Source organism: Symphalangus syndactylus, chromosome 8 (assembly GCF_028878055.3).
Source record: "Symphalangus syndactylus isolate Jambi chromosome 8, NHGRI_mSymSyn1-v2.1_pri, whole genome shotgun sequence".
Lineage (NCBI taxonomy): Eukaryota > Metazoa > Chordata > Mammalia > Primates > Hylobatidae > Symphalangus > Symphalangus syndactylus.
Window position 1 is genome coordinate 27,510,600 of NC_072430.2, and position 26,833 is coordinate 27,537,432.

Below are 26,833 nucleotides of genomic sequence, written 5' to 3' on the forward strand. Positions count from 1 at the left end.
TCTTTGATCCATGGATTATTTAGAGATGTGTTATTTAGTTTTCAGATATTTAAGAATTTTCCAAATATCATTCTGTTGATTTCTAATTTGATTCTGTTGTGATCACAGACCATAGTTTGTATGACTTTAACCTTTTCACATTTATTGATACATGTTTTATGGCCAGAATGAGATCTGTCTTGGTAAATGTTCTATGTGCACCTGAATATGTAGTCTTCTGTTGTTCAGTGTAGTGTTTTTGATATTAGCTCAATTTGGTTGATAGTATTGTTCATGTCTTCTATATCCTTACTGATTGTCTATTTGTTCTATCAGGTACCTAGAGAAGGTTGCTGAAATCTCAGTCTATAATTGTCGATTTGTCTGTTTTTCCTTGATGTTCTATTACTTTTCTTCAGGTATTTTGATATTCTTTTATTAGGTGTCTGGACATTTAGATTGTCATGTTCTTTTGATTAACTGACTCCTCTATCATTATGGAAATATCACCTTTACTATGTGAATATTACTTGATTTAAAATCTACCTTGATATTAATAGGGCTATTCGAGCTTTCTTTTGATTTATATTAGTGTGATATTTCTTCTTCTATCCTTTTGCTTTTAACATAGTTGTGGTTTTATATTTAAGTGGTTTTCTCATAAGTACATATAGTTTGGTCTACTGGGTTTTTTTTTTTTTTTTTAATCTTATCTGACAGTCTTTGTTTTTAATTGGGGTATTTAGACCATTTATATATAATGTGATTATTGATTTGATTGGGTTTAAACTAACTTGTTATTTGTTTTATATTGGCTCAATTGTTTTTTTTCTGCCTCCTTTTGGATTGAGTATTCTTTTTTTTACTTTATCTCCTTTGTTTACTTTAATAGCTATATCTTTGTGTATTATTTTAATGGTTGCTTTACACTTATATGCATCTTCAACTCAGTACTGTCTACCTTTGAATTATATTATATTAATTTATAGTATAAAAATCTTAAAAGAAGACACTGCAATACCTCCTGGCATTTATGCTATTGTTGTTGACATATGTTTTACTTCTATATTTCTTATAAGCCCCACCATTCATGTTATTGTTTTTGCTTTAAATAGCCAATTTTGTTTTAAAGACATTTAAAATAATAAGAAAGTTATTTTATATTAACTTGTTATTTCTGTTGCTTTTCATTCTTTTGTGTACATGCAGAGTTCCATCTGGTATCACTGTCTCTCTGCCTGAAGGACTTCTTCTAACATTTCTTATAGTGCAGGTCTGCTGGTGATGAATTCTTTCAGCTTTTTTCATTTATTGAAATGAAAGCCTTTATTTCATTTTGTGTCTACCGCCCTCTACCACCCTGAATGTGCCCAATCTCATCTGAAAGCCTTTATTTCATTTTGTTTCTCAAAGCTATTTTCACTGGGTATAAAATTCTAATTTGACAGTTTTTTTCTTTCAGCATTATAAGGTTTTTTTTTCTTTTAGAGCAATAAAGATACAGCTCTACTGACTTCTGATTTGTATTGTTTATGGTGAGAAATCTACCATTATCTTTGTTGTTAGTTTTCTTTTCTTTCTTTTTTTTTTTGAGACAGGGTCTCATTCTGTCATCCAGTCTGGAGTGCTGTGGTGTGATTACGGTTCTCTAAAGTAGGCTGCCAGGCTCAATGGATACCCCAGCCTCCTGAGTAGCTGGGATTATAAGTGCGCACCACCATGCCCAGCTAATTTGTTTGTAGAGATGGGTCTTGACGTGTTGCTCAGGCTGGTCTCAAACTCCTGGGCTCAAGTGATCCGTACATAATATGTTTTCTACCACTCGGTAGATCATTGATTCTCTTCTATTCTTTTTATTCTATCTGTCTGTCTGTCTGTCTATCTATCTATCTGTCTATCTATGTATCTATCATCTATGAATATTCATCATTCTCTCTCTCTCTCTCTTTTTTTTTTTAGATGGAGTCTGCTCTGTTGCCAGGCTGGAGTACAGTGGCGCGATCTTGGCTCACTGCAACGTCTGACTCCCTGGTTCAGGCGATTCTCCTGCCTCAGCCTCCTGAGTAGCTGGGATTACAGGCACGTGCCACCACACCCAGCTAATTTTTGTATTTTTAGTAGAGATGGGGTTTCACCATGTTGGCCAGGATGGTCTCTATCTCCTGACCTCATGATCTGCCTGCCTTGGCCTCCCAAAGTGCTGGATTACAGGTGTGAGCCACTGTGCCTGGCCTCACCATTCTCTTAAATCCATTCAGGAAATTTTTAAATTTCAGACTTCTATAATTCAGTTCTAGATTTCCTAGTCAGTTCTGGTTTATGGTGAGCATATTTTATATCATGTGCATGATTTTTTGGTGGTAAAATATCATGTGCATTGTTTTAATGGGTGTTTAAAAATCTTTGTCTGTTAATTGTAACCTCTGGGTCACCTTGGGATCAGTCTTTTTTTTATTTTTTTGAGACGGAGTCTCGCTCTGTTGCCCAGGCTGGAGTGCAGTGGCGCTATCTCGGCTCACTGCAAGCTCCGCCTCCCGGGTTCACGCCATTCTCCTGCCTCAGCCTCCCGAGTAGCTGGGACTACAGGCGCCCGCCTCCGTGCCCGGCTAATTTTTTGTATTTTTAGTAGAGACGGGGTTTCACCATGTTAGCCAGGATGGTCTCGATCTCCTGACCTTGTGATCTGCCCGCCTCGGCCTCCCAAAGTGCTGGGATTACAGGTGTGAGCTACCGGGCCCGGCCGGGATCAGTCTTTCTGATTGCTGTTGGCTTTTCTCGAGTACAGGCTCTATTTTCTTATTTCTTTATATGTCTAGTTACTTTGGATAGTAACTTGGTTCTTGTGAATGATACATTGTAGAGACTCTGGATTCTGTTATTCTTGAAAAATGTTGATTTGTTTCAAGCGGTTATCTTTAGGAAACTAATTGCAACTCCTGTCTTTCTTGCAGCGAGCAGCAGGTAAATATCTTTTCAGTGTCTTTAGTCTTAGCTTGTCTGTGTGATTTTCCCTACATATGTATAGCCAGATTTCAGCAGTTTTTACACAAAACTTGGGGCTTCCCACTCTCAGACTCCCTTTTCTGGGATTTCATCTTTCTATTTCTAACTTTCATGGTTGTCCCAAACTCTGTCTTTTGGTTTTCCAAACCAGTGAGACCTTGGGTTTCTATCCAAATTTTAAATGTCCCATGTGGCATTGACTAGTGAAAAATCTTTTTTAAAAAACCCATTGCTTGAGCCTGGGAGGTTAAGGCTGCAGTGCGAGCTGTGATCGTGCCACTGCACTCCAGCCTGGGTGACGGAGCGAGACCTTGTCTCAAAAAAAAAAAAAAAAAAGAAAAACTCAGTCTGGACAACATGGCGAAATCCCTGTCTCTACAAAAGTTCAAAATGTCACCTGACGTCGAGGTACACGCTGGTAGTCCCAGTTACTCAGGAGGCTATGGTGGGAGGATCGCTAGGGCCTAGGAGGTGGAGGCTGCAGTGATCCGCGCTCGTGCCACTGCACTCCAGCCTGGGCAACAGAACAAGACCCTGTCTCAAAAAAAAAAAAAAAAAAAAAAAAAGAAAAACCCAGACATTTCACCTAGTGCTGTTCCTTTCTTTCGAAGGTAGATTCCTTTATAGCTTTTGCTGCTTTTGTATTCCACACTACCTTCAGGCAGTGTTGTTTGTTTGCTCATTTGATTGTTTTTCAGTCTAAGGTTGGTAGCTGTTATCTGCAAGAGAAACTATGCTGCTATCACCAGAAACAAACCCTCCCCTCCTTTCCTAACTTTTACAGTTTTATCCCTGGCCCTAGGTTCTTGAGTCTCCCTTAGCTTGGGTCCTATAGCCTGAAGGCATTACTGTCCCCCTTCCACCCCAGTCAGTGCTAGTCCTGACTGCTGCTTTTCCTTGAGGAATGGTGGGCACTCATCTCCCTATTCCTATTGGTGTCATCGTCATCTTATGACAGGCTTTTGTTCCTTCACATCTGACCTTCTGGCTCCACACTCTCCTCCTCCAAACCGTCGCCAACAGCTTTGCCCAAACTTCACCACCTTGGTGAAGTTTGATATTTGCCCAAATACCACCTTCACCGTTTCCACCACACGCAGACAGCTCCAGTGGCTCTCCATTAACTGTGACCAGGCTCTTCTCACTTGTACATAATGGTACATCAGTAGTTCGGAAGCCAGCGGCCCTCACACTCTTTTTCACAACCCTTTTTTTTTTCATGGTTTTCCAGCCTCCCTGAAGGTGAGGGAGGCGGCGTGAAGAGAAACCTCTTGCCTCAGCCTCCCTCCAAGAATTTTCTCTCGGCAGGCATGTCTCACAAACACCTCTGGACGGCAGGGAAATGAAAATGCGGTTTCCTTCAGATATACTGGGATTCCCCAGCTTGTAGTCTGTGCTACCGCAGGCATCTGCAGCTGGGGCTCAGTCTCCTTGTCTGACCTCCGTTTCTCCCCACCCCTCCAGCTTGACCATTTCCTCCAGCCTGGCCTAGTTTCCCTTTGAGCAGGCGCACCGTGCTCATCCACAGCTCTATAGATGAGTGCTTGGAAGAACTTATTCTCTTTTTTTATTTGTTTGAGACAGAGTCTCGCACTGTTGCTCAGGCTAGAGTACAGCGGTATGATCTTGGCTCACTGCAACCTCCACCTCCCGGGCTCAAGTGATTCTCCTGCCTCAGCCTCCCAAGTAGCTGGGATTACAGGTGCCCGCCACCACGCCGGGCTAATTTTTGAATTTTTAGTAGAGATGGGGTTTCACCATCTTGGCCAGGCTGGTCTTGAACTCCTGGCCTTGTGATCCAACCGCCTCAGCCTCCCAAAATGCTGGGATTACAGGCGTGAGCCACCACAGCAGAACTTATTCTTTAAGACCTGATTCCAATTTCTGAATTCTTTTCTTGCATGAAATCTCTTCTGATCACCAGTGGTTGAAATTCATCCCTCTCTGTGTTTAAACATTTTATTCAAAATTTTGAGCTTACGTGGTTTCATTGCAAGTAATAGAGACCCCCTTCAAACAAACTTAGTTTTTCTTGGCAAAGGTGGGGAGGGAGGAGGAAGAACATAGTATTAAGGATACTTGGCTGTCTAACTTGTTTCCTATCCTCTAAATCCCAATTCTGTATTCCCAAGAAAGTTAATCTGATTGGCCTGGCTTGGGATAGGTGTGTGCCCCTCCTCCAATCAGCCTTGCCAGGAGAGCGAGGTCACATGATTGGAAACCTGGAGACCCGGTATGAGAGGTTCAAGGGATTTGGGGGCTGATCAGAGAAAAAGATATGACCACAAAGTAGCAGAAGCACATAGAAACTTTATTGGGCAATGCTTTGACAGGTTTGCACGTGGGAAAGTCCTTCATGGCAGGAGACTGTTGAAGGTCAGAAGGCGAGGGCAAGGGAACCCTCAGGGGAAGAGGGGCCTACACATGCCCAGGTGATGTCTGTTGCTCAGCAGCATGACGGGGAGCTTCTGGGTCAGATTGCTTTGAAGGCAGTAGCTCCTTAGGGTTGTCTAACCACAAGGCTCTGTCTTGTCAATGACCAGAAGATGCTGGTTGTAGCTTTGTGCGGTCTGCAAAGCAGTCAGTTCTAAATGGCTAAAGATCTGCTTGCTTTGGCTCTATTAAAATTGGATGTGTACAAATTTGAGTTTGGCACCAGCAGAGTTTTGCTTTAACACGTTTCAGCCTTCAGTGAAGAAATAAGCAACCTACAGGCCAATACACACGGGCCGTCTTTGATTCACTTAGATAACACCTAGATTCATCCCGTTGATCTTGGTAGCAGGGAGGGGAGTTGAAAGAAGGATACAGTTCAAAGAAAGCCAAGGCCTCTGCAATTGCTCTTCTAGCCCTCCTCAAAATCATCTAAGACTAAAGATGCTGGTATGTGATATGATTTGGATCTATGTCCCAACCCAAATCTCATGTCAAATGTAATCCCCAATGTTGGTGGTGGGGCCTGGTGGGAGGTGATTGGATCATGGGGCTGGATTTCCCTCTTGGCTCTGCTCTTGTCATAGTAAGTGCTCGTGAGATCTGATCATTTAAAAGTGTGAGCACCTTCCCTCCCTCTCTTCCTCCTGCTTCTGCCATGTACAATGAGCCTGCTTCCCCTTTGCCTTCAGCCATGATTGAAAGTTTCCTGAGGCCTTCTCAGAAGCCATCATGCTTCCTGTACAACCTGTGGAAATGTGAGCCAATTAATTAAACCTTTTTTTTTTTGAGACGGAGTCTCTTTCTGTCGTCCAGGCTGGAGTGTGATCTCGGCTCACTGCAACCTCCGCCTCCCAGGTTCAAGTGATTCTCCTGCCTCAGCCTCCCAAGTACCTGGGATTACAGGCGTATGCCACCATGCCCAGCTAATTTTTGTATTTTTAGTAGAGATGGAGTTTCACCATGTTGACCATCTGTCTGGTTCGGGTGCATGCTAGGTAGGAGAACCTAGCCCTCAGATGGAGCAGAGTCGAGAACTGCAGTCATTTTTCAGGAAAGCCGTGGTGGTGGCCAAAGAGGCAACTAAATGTGATCAATCCTAGAGACACAGCACAAATAGGAGATCACGTGTTTGAGTCAGTTCTGGGGAGAGTGTGGAGGAGAGAAGCCAAGTTTTCTGGACAGACAGGTCAAGGTGAGCAGTTCAGGACTGAGGCTGAGAACAGTGACTATTGGCCAGAGTATCTTTTCCATGGGATGTCTGCTTTTAAAAGCTACTGGGGCTAGATGCAGTGGCTCACACCTGTCATCCCAACACTTTGGAAGGCCAAGGTGGACAGATCACATGAGCTCAGGAGTTTGAGACCAGCCTGGGCAACATGGCAAAACCCTGTTTCTACAAAAAATAAAAAAAATTAGCCAGGCATGGTGGTGCATGCCTATAGTCTCAGCTACTTGGGAGGCTGAGGTGGGAGGATAGGTTGTGTCCAGGAACTTGAGGCTGCAGTGAGCCATGATTGTGCCACTGCACTCCAGCCAGGGTGACAGAGTGAGATCCTGTCTCAAAAAAAAAAAACTACTGGCAGCCTGAAACATGGTGCCTACCACAGAGCTTTGCATGTGCTGAGAAGTCACTAAATATCATGTGTTTTCTAGAGTCCTTCATGGCATTTTAATCACAGAAGTCAGAACTTATGTTACAGCAGAAAGACACATTATTGCATGTAGAATACCACGTGTTAATTCGTGAAATTTTGGTGGTTTACTTACTTCTACACCTTAGATGAGTGGAAGCTTCCATTTCCATTTGGCCTGTGTAAGGATATAAAAGATTAAAGCAACCAAGAAAGCAGAGAGGAGAAACTTTAGCCAGATCCCATTTTTTCTAAAGCTCAAAGTCCCTGAAGCATTTATCTTCACAGATAGCCATCTCTGCACATATAGTATCTGCACACAAATAAAATGCCTTTCTGGTGTTGGTTGGTGCCTCACAAACAATAATGCTGTGTACGCTGCCTCCCCGAGATGCACAACTTGTGGATGAAACAAACTATTATTCTTTAACCATTTGAATGTTTAATTGCTTTTTTCCCTCCACACCTGGTGGCATTTTGAAAACTCTACAGCCATTTCAAGTGGTGTGTAGCTTTTGACCAAAGCCCTGGCAGAGATGAGGAGCACATCTGCTTCTGGGTTCCAGAGGCAACCACACCGTCACAATGATGGTACTTTAAATGCTCCTTTGGTACCAAGGGCTGCAGAAATGGGGTTCATGCTGCAGCTCAACACCCTTCGCTTTCATCATGTGGCAATCTGAAAACCAAGCCTTTAACTTTTCCATACACGTGTTATTTTAATGACTGTGCACATTTGAATACATGCTTGTTTTTTTCTTTTTGAGACACAGTCTCCCTCTGTCTTCCAGGCTGGAGTGCAGTGGCACGGTCCCGGCTCACTGCAGCCTCCACCTCCTGGGTTCAAGTGATTCTCCTGCCTCAGCCTCCTGAGTTGCTGGGATTACAGGTGCCTGCTACCACACCCAGCTAATTTTTGTATTTTTAGTAGAGATGAGGTTTCACCATGTTGGCCATGGTTGGCCAGGCTGGTCTTGAACTCCTGGACCTCAGGTGATCCACCCGCCTCAGCCTCCAAAGTGCTGGGATTACAGGTGTGAGCCACTGTGCCCGGCCACATTTGAATACATTCTGACTGGTTGGTTTCTAAACTAAATGGTCTTAACTGTATTGCAATCACTCTGAAAAGTAAAACCTAATACCTTTCTAAATGACAGTGTGTGCTGTAAGTTGACAATGGTGGCCTTGTCTTAGTGGCTGTCAATCTTTTTCCTCCCCTTGCCCAAAGTGGACTGTAGATCCAGAACTGACCCTTCAGAAGAAAATGAAACATTCATGGCCGGGCGTGGTGGCTCATGCCTGTAATCCTAGCACTTTGGGAGGCCGAGGTGGGCAGGTCACTTGAGGTCAGGAGTTTGAAACCAGCCTGGCTAACATGGTGGAACCCCATCTCTACTAAAAATACACAAAAAAGTAGCCAGACCTGGTGGCGGACGCTTGTAATCCCAGCTACTCTGGAGGCTGAGGCAGGAGAATTGCTTGAACTCAGGATGCAGAGGTTGCAATGAGCCGAGATTGTGCTGCTGCACTCCAGCCTGGGAGACGGCGAGACTCCGTCTCAGAAAAAAAAAAAAAAGGAACTGGAGCATTCTCAGCTGTGGTTGTTTTAGCCATCTCGATGCTGTCGAAATGACACACACATGGTGATCAATTTAAACTCCTGGACCTCTCCTCTTCTTTTCAGGACAGTGCGACAGATAGATACATGGGAGGCACTGAGTGAAGGGAAGCTAGTAGAATGGCAAGATGCACAGATGGAGTGAGGACTATAAAATTCCTCGAAAGCACAGGCTGAATGTGTGATGAACTAAAATTAAATGTATTTGTGCTAGGCAGTGTGAGTAGTGGAAAAGTGCCGTCCCGACAGTTGGGGCAAGCTCTGCGCCTAATAATGTGCATGACCTTGACCAACCTCTTTGGACCTCAGTTTCTACATCAGTAAAGTCTGGTTACAGTAGATGATGTCTGTGTCTAAGGTCTAAGGCTCTAGCTCCAAGAGTCCACGATAACGAACTTTCCTGGGCAATTTAATTGCACTTAATTGAGGTAACATTGCTGTTGTCTTGGCATGTGATTTACCCAGAAGTTCACCTTAGGAAGGAGGTGTGGATGGTCATCAGTTTGCCATCACAGATGCTAAGGTCTCAAGTCTGATTGATGCTGAGGCCAAGGGCAAATGCATTTACAGTAGCCAGTTCCCTTTGAGACCTGCCACCGAGAAGCATGACTGGGGCAAGAAGGTTGCTCCATTGTTCTGGCCCTGTGCAGCAGGAGTGGAGGGCTTGGTTCTCCAGCCCTTAGGACAACTTCTTCCCACCCTCCACCCTCCTTCTCCCTCACTACTTTCTTCTTTTTCTGGTATCTCCTTTGCTCTGGCTTGTCCCGTCCCCTTATTATCTTGTCTTTCAAGATAAGCGTCATCACCTGGTTCTCTGGCAGCTCTTCAACATTAGCCACTTGCATCCTGGAAGAAACAAAGACAGCGATGTCTCTTCCTTTCTACTTCATCTGAAAATGCTGTCAACTTTTCTCTAGGTGTAGGAGAGGGCATGTGTGTGTGTGTGTGTGTGTGTAAGAGAGAAAGACAAGGAAAGAGAAAGAGAGATTTAGAATTGATGTAACGGTGGATAGGGTTTTGAGATTAAAAAAAAACTCTGGGAGTTCGAGGCTAGCCTGACCACATGGAGAAACCCCGTCTCTACTAAAAATACAAAAAAATCAGCTGGATGTGGTGAGGCGTGCCTGTAATCCCAGCTACTCAGAAGGCTGAGGCAGGAGTATCACTTGAACCCATGAGGCAGAGGTTGTGGTGAGCCGAGATCATGCCATTGCACTCCAGCCTGGGCAACAAGAGTGAAACTCCGTCTCAAAAAAAAAAAAATAAATAAATATAAAAATGAAAACAAACTCAAAAAATGGTAGCATTGGAAACATAATGGGCTGGGTGCAGTGGCTCATCTCATGTCTGTAATCCCAGCACTATGGGAAGTTGAGGCAGGAGGATGGCTTGAGCTCAGGAGTTCGAGACCAGCCTGGGCAACATAGCGAGCCTTTGTCTCTACTGAAAAAACAAAACAAAACAAAAAAATTGGCTGGGCATGGTGGTGCACACCGGTAGTCCCGGCTGCTCAGGAGGCTGAAAGCTATGATTGGGCCACTGCATTCCAGCCTGGGCAACAGAGCGAGATCCTGTCGTGAAAAATAAAAAAAAAAGAAAGGGAAGAAAAGAAACAGGATGGGACTGTGGAAATCACATTTGGGAAGTGGTCTGGGGAAGCTGTGACTGCCTAGTTTCTTTCTTTCTTTTTTTTTTTTCTGAGATGGAGTCTCACTCTGTCACCCAGGTTGGAGTGCTGGAGTACAGTGGCGTGATCTTGGCTCACTGCAACCTCTGACCCCCGGGTTCAAGCGATTCTCCTGCCTCAGCCTCCCAAGTAGCTGGGATTACAGGCACCTGCCACCGCATCCGGCTAATGTTTATATTTTTAGTAGAGACGGGGTTTCACCATCTTGGCCAGGCTGGTCTTGAACTCCTGACCTCATGATCCATCCGCCTCGGCCTCCCAAAGTGCTGGGATTACAGGCATTAGCCACCACACCCGGCCTAGTTTCTTTCTTATATTTCACTCTTATCACTCTTGACATGTGAAAGTCTGCCCCCACACCACCTGACAGTACTTGCTTCACAGTTCCAATGTGGATCAGAACATGCCACCCCAAAATATGTCTCTTCGACTTACTGATTATTTTGAGCTGAAGGCAGTTGAGAAACAGCAGTTGCAGGGTAGGGCTCTCTGTCCTGCCCCTTTTTACCTAAAAGCAAGGCATAAATTTGCCATGAGAAAGATGGCCTCCCCGTACCGGGAAGAGGAGAACATTCCTATCATTGGAGATAGGGAGCAGATGCTGAGATGAGCCTGTACAAACACACCTTACTAGAATAACTCTTATCTTCCATGGGTTTCCCTCATATATTTCCCACAATTTTCTGCCCCTAGCCCAAACCCTCTTTTCCTTTGTCTTGTCCAATCTCCACAATTTACTTCTCTTTGTTAAAATGGTATATTTAACTGCTTCCTTGTGGTTTTCACGTCTTTCTATAAAGCCCCTCTCCCTACCCTATGCCGTGTAAAAATGTTAACATCAAATAATTATTTGTATGCATTTTCTACTTATCTTTCATCGGTTCAATTCACAAGTCCCAGGCATAGAACCTAGAGAAAAAGTCCCTTCCCCTTCAGTTCCCAAGCTGCTGGTCATACTGCCCCTCACTATGTCTTCATGTCCTGCTCTGGAGGGCCACAGAGAAAGTCATTTGTTGTAGGGAAAGAGCTGAGAACAGGGGTGTGCGCTCTGAGAAAGCAGCAACCTGTCCTTTTTGCCTCTAAGGGTCCATACTTATGGTTTGGCCATGTCCCCACCCAAATCTCATCTTGAATTGTAGTTCCCATAATCCCCACGCATCATAAGAGGGACTAGGTGGAGATAAGTGAGTCAGGGGCAGTTTGCCCCATCCTGTTCTCATGATAGTGAGTTCTCATGAGATCTGGTGGTTTTATAAGAGGCTTCCTCCTTTGCTGGGCACTTATTCTTCTTGTTCCTGCCATTATGTGAAGAAGGACCTGTTTGCTTCACCTTCCACCATGACTGTAAGTTTCCTGAGGCCTCCCCAGCCCTGCAGAACTGTGAGTCAGTTAAACTTCTTTTCTTTATAAATTACCCAGTCTCAGGTATGTCCTTTTAGCAGTGTGAGAATGGACTAATACAATACTCTTCATATCAGGACTGCAAAAACCTCACTGAGCACAGGTTAATTCAGGTGCAGTCCTGTAGGGGGTAACCTCAAGGCTTCAGGGCAAATTGGTCTTGGAGTGAATGTGAGTTATAATGTGAGTTATAAACCAGGCAGGTCGGCTGGATGCAGTGGCTGGAGCCTGTGAGACCAGCCTGGGCAACACAGTGAAACCCTATCTCTACAAAAAAGTTTTTAAAGTTAGCGGAGTGTAGTAGTGCACGCCTGTAGTCCTAGCTACTCAGGGGGCTTAGGTGGGAGGATTGCTTGAGCCCAGAGGTTGAGGCTGCAGTGAGCCTTGATTATACCATTGCACTGTAGCCTAAGCAACAGAGAGAGACTGTCTCAAAAACAAACAAACAAACAAACAAACAAACAAAAAAAACAAAAAAAAAAGAAAGAAATACACCAAGCAGGTCTTTTGAGATGATTGGAATACGAGTTGGGGAATCTTCTGGACACTCATGAATGCCTGTATTGGTCAGGCATACACTTTTGTGGAACAGGAGAAGAAGCCTTTTGGAAGAGGCAGGGGGTGATGAATTTGGTTACTGTTTTCTTTTTTTTTTTAAGATGGAGTCTCACTCTCACAAAGGCTGGAGTGCAGTGGTGCGATCTCAGCTCACTGCAACTTCTGCCTCCCGGGTTCAAGTGATTCTCATGCCTCAGCCACTCAAGTAGCTGGGATTTACAGGTGCACACCACCACGCTTGGCTAATTTTTGTATTTTTAGTAGGGCCGGGGTTTCACCATGTTGGCCAGGATGGTATTGAACTCTTGACCTCAAGTGATCCGCTGGCCTCGGCCTCCCAAAGTGCTGGGATTACGGTGTGAGCCACTGCGCCCAGTCTGAGTAGTCTTTTCAGCCTGTAATCTGTGAACTCTGACAATGTCCTGTTGCTCTGAGTGTGACTGTGCTTATGGTTCCTCTGAGAGTCGAGGTGGAGTTACCCACCTCCTCCCCACACTGGTCTCATGTGTGAATGGAGCTGTGTGCTGGGGAGATGCACAGTCAAGTTAGAGGGCAGCTTGGGTCCTGGAGTTGCAATGGACACACACCCCTCTCTGCTTAGCTGTGGCTGCCCTCAGTGCATATGCAGGGCTGGCTCCCTGGAAGATCTGACTTCCTCTGGTTCTATAGCTGTTATAAGATTTATTCAGAATCCCTCTTATGAGTTTTGGAGCTGAAGCTATTCTCAAACCAGTCACAGATTCTGCTTGTTAAGAGAAGCAATGTACACAGAATATTGGCAGTTAGGAGGCATGCGTGGGTTCCAGTCCCAGCCCTACCACTCACTGGCAGTGAGACCCTGTGCAAGCCACTCAACCTCCCTGTGAGCCTCAGGGTCTTCATGTGCACCATGGAGGAATTCTCCTTCCTGCCTCCTGCTTTTCTCAAATCTTCCCCCATGGTGAGAGGCCTCTGCCAGGAGGAGGTCTGCCTGCTGATTTCCATCCGCCTCTCATCCATGTGGGTTCTATGGGGAGGAAGGGGGAATCCCATTAAGCTGACTGTTGAATGAGAGCTAGGAAACGTGGGGAATGCCCTTTTCCATGACGTCCATACTTGCATGACAGGATAAAACTGGATCATTTTGAAATCTCAAAGAAGTCGTTTCTTCAGATTAAGACTATTTATATCAAATGTAAGCAAACAATTCATTGGTGTCCTTGAGGATGATGGTTGGCACTTTACAGTTTTCATTAAAAGTTAAACTCTTCATTCAGCAAATATTTCACTGCCCATTATGTGTCCTGTACTGGGATACAGCAGGGAACGAGACAGACCAGATCCTTGCCCTTTTGGGGCTGGCATCCTCGTGGGGAGGTGGACAATGAGTGAAATAAATAATGTATATAGGCTGGGCATGGTGGTTCATGCCTGTAATCCCAGCACTTTGGAAGGCTGAGGCGGGCAGATCACCTGTGGTTAGGAGTTCGAGACCAACTCGGCCAACATGGCGAAATCCTGTTTCTACAAAAAATATAAAAATAAGCCAGGCGTGGTGGCGGGCACCTGTAATCCCACCTATTTGGGAAGCTGAGTCAGGAGAATCACTTGAACCCAGGAGGTGGAGGTTGCAGTGAGCTGAGATCATGCCACTGCACTCCATCCTGGGCAGTAGAACAAGACTCCATCTTAAAAAAACAAGCAAACAAAAAACAACAAAAAAACTGTACATAATTTGCAAATAGTGGTAAGTGCTATGGATAAAGATGAAGCAGGCAACAAGGTCCAGGAGATGCAAGCGTGGGTGCTGCAACTTTGACCCAGAGGGCAGGGCAGATTCCCTCACTGATGGAGGGGAGGGAAAGTGGCGGGTTGATGCTCAGCCAGTCTGGAGGTGCTGATGGGGACCTGGTCCAGTCCAAGACTATCAGGGAGGTCAGGGTGGGTGGAATGGAGTGAGAGGGAGGCAAGTAGGAGATGAGCTCAGAGCAATATCAGTGGGGGTGGGGCGGGGGCTGGGGGTGGATAGCAGGTGATGTAAAACTGGTGGGAGTGTGTCCAGGGAGGTGATATGACATCCCTCCATAGGGCCAATCCATAGCTATTGTTTTATTCTTTGCTACATGCAAAGCCTGTCATGTGGAAGGCAGGAATGGCCTAAAATCATAAGGGCACAGTGGTGCTGTTCCAGATCCTGTTTCTCAGTGCGTGGGCCCAGGGCCAGCAGCACTGGCATCCCCTGAGTGCTTGTTAGAAATGCAGAATCTCAGCCCTACCGCACACCTGCTGGATCAGAACCTGCATCTCACAGGGCCTGCAGGTGATCCCTGGCCCACGAACGTTGGAGAAGCAATGGTCTGGAGTCTTCTGTGACTTTGGGCATCAGAAGCCCTGGGGGCTGCTCAAAACATGTCTACTTCATTGCCTGCTGGCCTCAGTTTTCTTGTAGTTTCACCTGCAAGGAGATGAGAATGATGCTGATGTTATCTGCTCTGCCCAAGCTCTTCTGCTTTTCTGAGCAAGTGCCACTTTCAACACCGCCTTCCCCATCCATCAGACCAATCTCTCTCTGGGGTGGTGTAGACTGGGAAGGTGCCTCTGGGAGCTGATACTCTGGCTGTGTGGAATTTCTAGGCTGTCTTTCTTCAATGTGCTCAGAGAAGATGTTCTTTCCTCATAGTAGAGTATTACAAATGTACAAAGTCTATATTGTGACAGGGAACGGTGCTGCCTTCTCTATGTGCACATAATGCCACTCCTCCATTCAGCAGGGCGTATGCTTTGAGCTGAGCCACAAGCCTGGTGATTCACCTATAGGCCAAATTCCCATCATTTATTGCCAGGTCCCTTATGGGCCCAGTGGTTCCAGATGCGGAAGGCTGGTTGCCTTCGAGGGTAGACGGAAATGCCTGTTTTCATGACAAGCACAGATGTTGCATTGTATTGACTGGTTTATGCTAGGATCGGGCATCATATAGTCAGCCCACCCTCCCAAAACAAAACACACAGCCGTGTGGCCTGGGTACTGAGCCTGAAGTTTCCAGGTCTAACTATTTGGCTTAACGATTATTAACTCCTGAGGGACTTTGGGTGGATCACTTTCCATGCGTGAATATCAGGCTGCGTATTGATAAAACAGTTACAATCATTTCTACTTCACAAGTTATTGAGGCTTCATTATCTAAATGCTTTTGGGAGCTGTCCTTAAATGTGTGATTTCCAGGCTTACGTCACTACATACTAGAGTACCTTTTTTTTTTTTTTTTTTTTTTTTAATGAGTGTGAAATCGTCTCCCTCCTTCTGTTCATTTAGACTGCAGCATTGATGAGCAGGTAGTGGCAAATACCTCTTCATGTTACTCACAGATTACTGTGGGTTAAGAAATAAACTGGGCATTGACCTTTCCTTGCTGTTTCTGAATTAGTCACACACTTCTCATTGTTTGTGTATGTCAGCAGCATGACCTAAATAAAGTTAGAGTTGATCTCTTTCAGAATATATTTTGGATTTCTCCTTACAACAAAATTAAGGCAAGTTGATGTATGGTTTGCAATCAAATAGAAAGACCTTTTCAGCAAAGCCCTGGCTCAACGGTGGAGTGATTATTGAACACTGGTTTCTAGTTGTGTCCAAATTCTCAAATTTCTCAAGTGTTACCTGGCCTGCTAAGGACTCTAATAGAAAGCAGTCTCCATTTGTCACTGCCATTTTCCATTGGTGGGGCAACTCGATAGCTCCGATTGCCTGCATCTTACCTTACCACCTTGGAATTCCAGATTAGCCCAATGCTTACTGTTTTCAGGTCTCTGCCATTATGCTGTTAGGTGGCTTTCTAGGCTAAACTGATCGACTGCTTAATCAGCTGCTGTCCATGCTGTGTAGAGCGGATGGGTTCAGGGACAGTGTTTCATTAGCTGTGTAATGTTAGGCAACCTACAGACTAAAGCAAATAACTATACAACAATAACAACAACAACAACAACTAAAACTCCCTCAGTCATGCTGCATCTCTGATCTAGTTTAGGCTGCAGAGGTAAGATTTGACCATCATAACTCAGCTAGGCCGAAACCACATGGGGAACTAATTCACGGAGCATGCATCTTTTTCAATCCTTTATCCCACCATATGTTGTATTTCGCTGACCCGGATGGAGATCATTCTCATTCTGCATCTCTGGGATGCATGAAGTTCTGTTGGGGAAGAAAGTACTCATGACAAGCTTCATGAGTGAGTGGGGAATGGATCCAAGACCTCTGGGCGTCGGGTCTCCAGACAGGACTAACTGGGGTTGGGGAAGTGGTAACAGCTGGTCCTGTGGGCCGTGGTTGCTGTTAGAGGGAGTTGCGTTTGGTAATCGTGGTAAGATTGTGATGTGTCATCTTACAAGAAGTCTATACCAAGAAGAGTGTCTTTGCTAACCACTGTGAAGCCACTCCTCAGAGATTCTCCTAGATTTGTAGCTTTGATTAGGGTTAAAATCTGGACTTCGTTGGTGGGGAAGTGGTAGAGACTTAGGTGCCTGGAATGGGCTGTTCTGGACACTCTCCTCCTGCAGGGCTGTGGTTCTGGGCCTTACTGTGACCTTCTCTAATGCCCCTAGGAAGAACACAGCTCTACACAAACTGGGGCAGATTGAAGAATTAGTCCATTGGGAATTATTGCCAGTATGGATCCAGAAGAAAGGCTATTGTTTTGTTCTCCCATCTCACCAACAAGGAGGTAAAAGATTGCTCACTTCTCTCACAAGCCTTGCCATCCACTTCCCATTTCCAAATACATAGAAATAAAAACATTCAGTGTTTGGATTTACCCCATGGCAATGCAGCCATCCTGCAAACACATGGGTTGGATTCCTGACACGTGCCTGGGAAAGTGAGCTAGCATAATGCTATGGATTTTGGTCTTCTGGGGGTTGGTGTCCCCTGAATGCACATGAGTGGATTAGCAATGCACGTGACTATTTGCTTTGTATATTCTCTGGCTGAGTGACCCAGTTCCTGGCCCAGGAACAGGATGAGCAAAGCTAACTGGGTACCGTCAGGGAACCCTCCCAGCTGGGGCATGGGGGCACCTGCCTTCCTAGTCCAGGGTGCAAACAAGTGTCAGAGCAAGGTGAGGAGAAGAGTCTCTGCTGTCCATTTGGCTCTAGTCATTTCCTTTGTAGCTATGTAGATAAATAGAAGTAAGGGGCAAATCCGATGGGCTTGATATTAGAGCCTGTTTCATGGCGTCGCATCTGTCTTTGGAAGCAGCCATTGTGTGTGATCCTCTGACTTTTCCTCCAGTTGCTAACCATCTTGAATATTTTAGAAACCCTCTTATGTGTTAATATGCCTGGTGAGACAAGCATCATGATTTCTCCTTCACCAGTGACCAAACAGAGCTGCGGAGTTGTCAAGTGATGTAGTGAAAAAATCACACACTTGTAACCGAGCCAGGCTGTGCCAGAAGCCCAGTCCCTGACTCGGTCCTACTGTTGTCTCTCAGATGGGGAAGTGGCTCTATCTGTAAAACGTGTGGTTGCTATGAATTACCGGTGTTGGTAAGGAGAATTGGAAGCATTCTCATTTCTAGATTACCTTTCAAATATTCAAATTCATGCACCAGTAGCATATGGCTAGAACTTTTATTTTTTCACTCAGATGTCTTCCAATGTGCTTCATTGAATCTGAAATCCACACCAGGTTTGAATTTTGAAAATGCCAACTGTATACTAACTGAATGTGAGAAATGAAGAAAACTTTCATAAATGTTTTTTTAAAAATAAATGGTGATTTATTTTTCTGTGTTCAGATAAACCAGCTGTATGGGGTTTTTTTTTTCTTCATTTTGGTTGATTTGCATTCTTGATAATTCTAGAAGGAACAATGTTTCCAGTGTATTCTTAGCTAATTTTCTGCAAAAGAGTTTGCAGTAGCACATATCAGACATTAAAGAAAAATGGGTCATGGAGTTTCTTTGGGCCACCTCTGCTGGCCAGGAGCTTTGGGTGGAGGGAGGAGCATTTGTCGTCTTCAAATGGCTGTGTCTGCTGTGTCCACTCAGCAAAATTCTGATTCAGAAATGATCTGATTCCTTTTTCTTCCCTCTTGGGGCTGAGTTTAGTTTGTAGGTGCCATTTAATGCTTTTGTTTCTCACCAGGTAAGAGATTTTCAAGTACTTCAGAACTCAGAAAAGAGGGCTTTTATCTGCTTGGTTTTCCTCAGTTGCAGAGAAAATAAGTCTGAAAGTTTGTGTTTTGCATGACGTCTGTCAGAGAGACACCAACATAGAGTGGAAAGAACATTGGCCTGGAAGTCAGAAACTGCCCCATAACGGGTGGCCCAGGAGCCCTTTCCCTAAAGTCATCTGCAGCTCTAAGAGCTTCACAGTCCTTGGGGTGACCTCTTGTGAGACACTTTCTTCTTCTTTCCCCCCAACACATATTAAAATACACCATACTCCCCATGAAATATAATTTATACACTGTACATCTTCAAATCTAAGTCACCATCAGTTGTAAACTATATCATAATTTTATGTACCACTAAGAAGAAAAAATGCTGCCTAATAGATGCACTCATTTCAGAGGATTCCTATGTAGAAAAACTGCAGTTTATAATTGGTGAAATATATGATGAGGTCAGTTGCAATTGGGTAGTTGAGATAATGCCAAATGTTGTCAATTTTTTATAAAAATGATCTATTTCTAACATGGACAGAGCTAAAATACCCGAGTACCTGCTACCCAACTTTGGCAGAGCTCAACATTTGCTTCAAATACTTTTTTAAAAATAAAATAAAACATTGAAGACATAATTGAAGACCCCGGTCCTTCCCTAATCCTGCACCTTGTCTCTCCTTCGGGCTCCCATGGAAACTCCATCTTGAGTTTGGTGCCTGTCATTCCCATGCATGTTTGTAAATTTTGACTGTATGTCTTTATATCCATTAAACACATACATTTAGTGTTTTTATTTTTTATTTTTATTTTTTTGTGGTGGAGTCTTGCTTTGTCGCCCAGGCTGGAGTGTGGGATCTAGGCTCACTGCAACCTCTGCCTCCTAGGTTCAAGCGATTCCCCTGCTCAGGCCTCCCGCGTAGCTGGGATTACAGGCTCATGCCACCACGTCTGGCTATTTTTTTTTAATTTTTAGGAGAGATGGGGTTTCGCCATGTTGGTCAGGCTGGTCTCGAATTCCTGACCTCAGGTGATCCAACTGCCTCGGCCTCCCAAAGTGCTGGGATTACAGGTGTGAGCCATCGCGCCTGGCCGTATTTAGTGTTTTTGTTTGTTTATTTGTTTTTTTGAGATGGAGTTTCACTCTTGTTGCCCGGTCTGGAGTGCAATGGCGAGACCTGGGCTCACTGCCACCTCTGCCTCCCAGGTTCAAGCGATTCTCCTGCCTCAGCGTCCCCATATTTAGTGTTTTAAAAACCCTGCTAGCTTTCCACCAGTGTCCATTCCCTGTTCTTCCTTTGAATAGTAGAACCCCTGAGCTTCATGCGGACAGCTTCTGCCAGCGATGGCTCATGACTTAACTTCTGGCTGATGGATGCATGTGGAATGGATGGTACACCCTCTGGATTTTTCCTTTAAAATGAAGGAGCAAACCCTTCATATCCTCTCTCCTCCTTCCTTCTGATTAAGACAGGGTCAAGGTGGTTGTGAGCTACTTATGACTATGCAGAGGTGGGAAACAAACTAGGGAATACTGGAGCAACAAGGTAGAAAAACCCTTGGTTTCTGACTTCACAGTGCCAGCTCGTCCAGTCCCGACATGACTGCCTGTCATCGTGAGCTGCTGTGTGAGAAGTAAACAAACCAACAAACGTATTTTATTTATTTTTATTTAATAAATGTATTATTTGTTCTTTACTAAAACAGCCACACACAAAAAGTTCCAACTAATTTAAGTGGTTTATGTTTTGATCATGCACATTACTAGTGACTTCTTGTATTAAAAACTTTATTTTTTCTTAAGGATTAGCATAAGATACATGTGTACAGTTGAACATTTCCTCAGATTTAGAAAAAGGAAAAAATACATCTTACCTCTTCCTCGATGGCTAGATATCTGTGTCCCATCCTCCAGGCGACACGATCCCGTGGAGGGCACATTAATCTGAGCCCTTCACTGTCTTCCATGCAGAGATATAGGGAGTTCATGCATGCTGAGGACAGTTAGCTACTCAGTCCCCAACAGGAGACATTTAAAGCAAACGTCACTGTGATAATTTCAGAATGAAAAGGAAACGTTTCCATTCGTAGGAGAATTTCCTTCCCGACTCCTGCCTGAGCATCTGTGGAAGCATCCTCAGAGTGAGGCCTTCCTGGTCAAGTTCCCTCCTCTGGGAGTCTGCCCCGTGACTCCCACGCCTGCCGACAAACTGCGGGATGGCTGCTCCACGAGAAAAGCCATCTCTCACCAGCCGGCAGGGCCAGGTCAGGGTACCAGGCTGGTTACAATACCTGCTTTCTGTGGAGTGGATAAGTGGCCCAGAGGGTAGCAAGAACCATCTCCATTTTTTCCCTGTCCCTTTTTCCAGCCCCGATGCTGTTGGATAGGGGCACACCCCCAGCATGGTCTTGATCTCACAGGTCAGCTTGGCTTCTGGCCTTAAAGGCAGGTCTGTTCTTCGGTTTCCCTCTCAAAGGGCACTTGAAACAGAGTCGTGAAGGTCCCTGACCTCTCCTATTGAATAAGGCTGGTGTCATCAGTCTTGATCATGCCAGATGCCCACTGACCTTGGGTGAAGCTTCTCCCAGTCTCTCCTTGCATTAAGAATTGGGTTTTCAGGTGAGTGGTCCTCAGATTTCTGCAATTGATTTATTGTCTCAGTGCAAACATCACAGGAGCCTCTTAGGCCATCTGTGCCGATGACTTCCAAACACACAATGGCGGCTCATGGAAGGAGTGGGAAGGAGAGCACTTCGCTGGGTGAGAGTTGGCAAGCTGAGTTCTGTTGAAGAGTGCCCGTAAATGAAATTCATGGTGTAAAAAACCCAAGCTGGCTGGGTGCAGTGGCTCACGCCTGTAACCCCAGCACTTTGGGAGGCCGAGGAGAGTGGATCACCTGAGGTCAGGAGTTCGAGACCAGCCTGGCCAACATGGTGAAACCCCATCTCTACTAAAAATACAAAAAAAATAAGCGGGGCATGGTGGTGGGTGCCTGAAATTCCAGCTACTTAAGAGGCTGAGGCAGGAGAATCACTTGAACCTGGGATGCGGAGGTTGCGGTGAGCCAAGATCGCACCACTGCACTCAGTGAGTGGTGTGATCCACCTCAAAAAAATAAACAAACAAAAAACCCAAGCCAAACAATACAAAAGGACTCCCCTTCCGTGGAGGCTGCAACCCGAACTGAGAGAGTCCTGTACAATCATAGGACAAGAAAGAAAAAGGCACAGGGAACATGTGAGAAGCAGTTTGCACACTTTAGTCTGACTAGATGTCACAGTTCCCTTGGTAGTTTTTGCAACCAAAAAAATGAAAATTACATGTAGAAGATTCTTTAAAACTAGTTCCTATCAATTTACCTTATAACCAGTTCATCAGAAATTTACTTCCATTTTGAGTGTCTTTTGCATTCCCTGTCAATATCTCAAAAATTAGTTTAATTTGGAAACTAAAATTAAGCATAAACTAAAGTTTAAAAACAAGCTGGGTAGGCCCTTAGAAGGCTTGATTTACAAACCTTATAATGCCAAAGACACGGCAAAAAAAAAAAAAAAATCAAAATCAAAAGACATTCCCATGTAAAAACACTCAAAAAGCTTTTAAATTATAGGCAAATTGCTCATTAGGCAACTGGCTTTAGGCTAATTGACCTAGCGTCAATGACTTCCAAAAGTCCGCACTTCGGTGCTCAGGGACACTTTCTCAGGCCTGTATTCATCTTATTTCAGACAAAATTCTAATCAACTCTATTATTTGGTTTCTCAGCCTCTGGCATATTAGATGCGAATCAAAACAGGAGGGAACTGTGGGAGCCAGGCCACTTTGCACAGTGAGAAGAGCAGCTGATACCCTGACAGGCAGGGTGGGGTGGGAGGAGGCCAGAGAATATTAAAATGTAAATACAAGGATTAGGAAATCACCCTAGTATGGGGCCTTTTCCTGGACGGGTGGCCTCTTCCTCCTTCACTCCTCCGCTGCTATGGCTTCTGAGATCGCCTCTCTATCATCATGGGCAGAGGTTCATAAAGCCAGGCAAGCTGTGAAAAATATCTGTAACAGGCTAAATCGTGAGCCACAGACTTTGCCCAATTCGTTGTTTTCATACACAATCCGTTTTGAAAAGCTTTTCATCGCAAAGGATCCAATCATTGACTCGTGAGTTGGAGCATCCTTATAAAGCACCCAGTTCCCCCCACCCTCTGTGTGCAGCCCACCCACCCAGAGCCCCCCGCCCTCTGTGTGCAGCCCACCACCAAGAGCTCTGTCCATAGGATGCCTCTGCGGCTGCATGAACACCCCCAGACCTACCTAGAAACAATTCCGCGTTCTGGAAACATTCACCTCTAGGAAGTCCTCTTTCACCAGTTGGTAGCATGACCAAATCCTGGTAGTTCTCAATATCCAGGGTAATTCGGGAGGAAGTCAGGAATAACCCAAATTGTGATGAAATTCACTTCAGTTATCTAGTGCATATAAGTGTGGCTAAGAAGCAACCAGACAGAGGGCTGGGCGCGGTGGCTCACCCCTGTAATCCCAGCACTTTTGGAGGCAGAGGCGGGCGGATCACAAGGTTAGGGGATCAACACCATCCTGGCTAACACAGTGAAACCCCATCTCTACTAAAAATACAAAAAATTTAGTTGGGCCTGGTGGCACGTGCCTATAGTCCCAGCTACTTGGGAGGCTGAGGCAGGAGAATTGGTTGAACCCAGGAGGCGGCGGTTACAGTGAGCCGAGATCAAGATCGCACCATTGTACTCCAGCCTGGGCTACAGAACAAGACTCCGTCTCAAAAAAAAAAAAAAAAAAAAAAAAATGAGAAGCAGCCAGACAGAATAGGTGAATATATTTGCAAATTGTATATTTGATAAGGGATAAATATCCAGAATACGTACAGAACTCCTAAAAGAACAACCTAATTCAAAAATGGGCAAAGGACTTGAGCAGATACTTCTCCAAGGAAGATATACAAATAGCCAGTAGGAGTGTTAAAAAAATGCTCAATGTCACTAATCACTGGGGAGAAATGCAAATCGAAATTACAGTGAGATACTGCCTCATACCTATTAGGATGGCTAACATTTCAAAAAAAAAAAAAAAAAAAACAAACAAACAGGAAATAACAAGTGTGGTGAAGATATGGAGAAAATGGAACCCTTGGACACCGTTGTAGGAATGTAAAGTGGTACAACTACTGTGGAAAATAGTATGGCAGTTCCCCAAAAAATTAACATAAAATTACCATATGATCCAGCAAGTCCACTTCTGGTATTTTCCCAAAAGAACTGAAAGCAGGGTCTCAGAGATATTTATACATCCAGGCCGGGCACAGTGGCTCACGCCTGTAATCCCAGCACATTGGGAGGCCGAGGCGGGTGGATCACCTGAGGTCAGGAGTTCGAGACCAGCCTCAACATGGAGAAATCCCATCTCTACTAAAAATACAAAATTAGCCGGGCATGGTGGTGCATGCCTGTAATCCTAGCTACTGGGGAAGCTGAGGCAGGAGAATTGCTTGAACCTGGGAGGCAGAGGTTGTGGTAAGCCAAGATGGCACCATTGCACTCCAGCCTGGGCAAGAAGAGTGAAAGTCTGTCTCAAAAAAAAATTTTAAAAAAAGATATTTATACATCCATGTTCATAGCAGTATCATTCACAATAGCTATAACATGGAAGCAACTCAAGTGTCTATCGACAGATGAATGGATAAATAAAATGTGGTATATCTGTACAGTGAAATATTACTCAGCCTTAAAATGAAGAAAATTGGCCGGGCGTGGTGGCTTATGCCTGTAATCCCAGCACTTCGGGAGCTGAGGCAGGTGGATCACCTGAGGTCAGGAGCTCTAGACCAGCCTAGCCAACATGATGAAACCCCATCTTTACTAAAAAATACAAAAATTAGCTAGGTGCGGTGGTGGGCGCCTGTAATCCCGGCTACTCGGGAGACTGAGGCAGGAGAATCACTTGAACCCAGGAAGCGGAGGTTGCAGTGAGCTGAGATTGCGTCATTGCACTCCAGCCTGGGAGACAAAGCAAGACTCCATCTCAAAAAAAAGAAATAAAATTCTGACACACGCTACAACATGGATGAACCTGGAGGACATTACGCTGAGTGAAATAAGGCAGTCACAAAAAGGCAAATATTCCATGGTTCCACTTTTATGAGGTAGAAGAGTCAAAATCATACACACAAAGTAGAATGATGGCTACCAAGGGCTGGAGTTGGGGGAGTGGAGAATGGGGAGTAATTGTGTGCTAGGTACAGAGTTGTAGAGATGGATGGTGGTGATGGTTGCATGTCATTATGAACATATTTAATACCACTGAACTATACACTTAAAAGTGGTTAAGATGGTAAATGTTATGTCATCTGTATTTTACCACAATAAAAACATTGCGGGGTGTACGGGGATGACAGCCAGCATCTGGAATGGCTTACTTCCTTAGGGAGGCTAAATATAATAATTACTGCTGCTCCCAATCCCCCTTTCACTTCCAAAGCCCAAGGACCCCCCCAGGTATCTTTCCACTCCAGGGCCCTCTCTGAGGAATGGTGTCAGGACTTGGGCTGGCACGCCTGGGAAGGAAGGTGGGGCGGGGTGTAGTGAGTAGGCTGAGATGATCTGCTCTGGGAGCTCTTGCTGCTCTCAGCCTAAAGCCTTGGGAGAAGAGAATGGGTGGGTGAGGTCAAAGGGGAGGATTTGCCTAACTTCCACCACCAGCCATAGTTAATCCCCAAACCAATTAATCTGATACTTAGTATCTATCCTTTTATAACTATTGTTAACTCTAGTCAAATACTTTTTTTTTTTTTTTTTTTGAGACGGAGTTTTGTTCTTGTCGCCCAGGCTGGAGTGTAATGGTGCCACCTCAGCTCACTGCAACCTCCGCTTCCCAGGTTCAAGAGATTCTCCTGCCTCAGCCTCCCGAGTAGCTGGGATTACAGGTGCCCACCACCACACCCAGCTGATTTTTGAATTTTTAGTAGAGACGGGATTTCACCACGTTGGCCAAGCTGTTCTCGAGCTCCTGACCTCGTGATCCACCCACTTCGGCCTCCCAAAGTGCTGGGATTACAGGCAGCCAACTGCATTGTGAGCATGCTTAGGAGCAGCACGGCCCCTACAGAGAACATTGGACCAGGTGACCTAGGCGAGGTCTGACACTTACCTTGTGGCCTCGGACCAGTTGCTGATTTTTGGAGCCTCAGTGTATCTAATGTGAAATGAGATTGGTGATACCTGCCAAGCTAGTTCATGGAACTCTCATGACAGTCAGATGAAATAACCTATGTCAAAATGCTTTCTGATACTAGAGGAATGTAAGGGCATTGATAATGGCAGAGTTTGAACTTGAAGCAAATAAGAGGCAGAAATGTAAAGTTAATGGAAGGGACTGCAGTTTTCATTGCTGTGGTTCTGCCTCTGAAGTTTATGAGTACTGGTCGTGATTAGTTAAAAGGTAATCCTTACCTGCCCTGCTAATACTTGAAGACTAGGTTTTCTACTGGACGCTAACATCTTTTTGAGATTGCTTTTAAAAAGTGATGAATTTCTTTAACCAGTAAGGTGTGTATATATCCATTTCCTGTTCTGCTTTATTTTAGGAATGAATTTATTATTATTATCATAGTAAATAGTCAAGCATGATTCAATTTAGGAAAATAACAGGAAAAGTTTGCTCATTTTTTCTAGGCTAATTTTGCCATAATCCCCACAAATAAAGTAGTGGTTTCTTTAAAATATGCCAGTTGAGGGTTACAGAGCTGCACTTTTAAAGCCTACAATTGATTGTTTAGTGCGAAAATTGTATTCAAGTGAAACACATCAGCATGCAAATCTAAAACGTGGCCATTTTCATCTAGATTGAATATTATCAACCAGCCCAAGGGATATGATGTAATTAAGATTTTGAACAGCTTACTTTTGTCTACGGTGATGAGTATAACCCCAATATTTAAAGCGGCTTACCAGTTGAGTAATGAGACGGTGGCCCAGTGCACCAATAACCATACATTTTGGCTTTTAGGTGCAGTGGAAGAGTTTGACTTTTCTCCACAGGTCCAAGCATTGATAAGGGCAGAGATATGAACTTGAAGCAAAAAAGAAAATGTTCAAATTCCAGGAAAATCACAATTTCTTTCTGAATAATGGCAGATTTCCATCTCATTGCCTACTTACTCATTTTAATACCTTCTTGCATGGGTTTAGGAATAAAGACCAAGTGGGGACAGATGAATCCCTTGTTAAGGGTTTATGCTCTTGCCTAATTAAAACTATTGGGTTTATAGCCTGCTAATGCAGCTCTACTTGGAAGGGAGAACAACTCTTAGCTTGGATCCACTTCAGAAAGTTTGCAAGGCCTCCCTCTGCCT

The 26,833-nt window shown here is 44.6% G+C and overlaps 1 protein-coding gene across 20 annotated transcripts in view; it reads left to right on the plus strand.

Moving 5' to 3' along the window:
* FOXN3 (forkhead box N3) overlaps nucleotides 1-26,833 on the plus strand; it is a 463,072-nt gene that overhangs the window by 98,132 nt on the left and 338,107 nt on the right. For 6 of the 20 annotated variants that reach the window (XM_063644035.1, XM_063644036.1, XM_063644029.1 and 3 more), the window contains exon 2: nucleotides 16,895-17,013. The exons of the other annotated variants lie outside the window; for them this stretch is intronic. The gene's annotated coding sequence lies outside the window, so the exon portion shown is untranslated. The remainder of the gene's footprint in view (nucleotides 1-16,894; nucleotides 17,014-26,833) is intronic. 20 annotated transcript variants of the gene reach the window in all.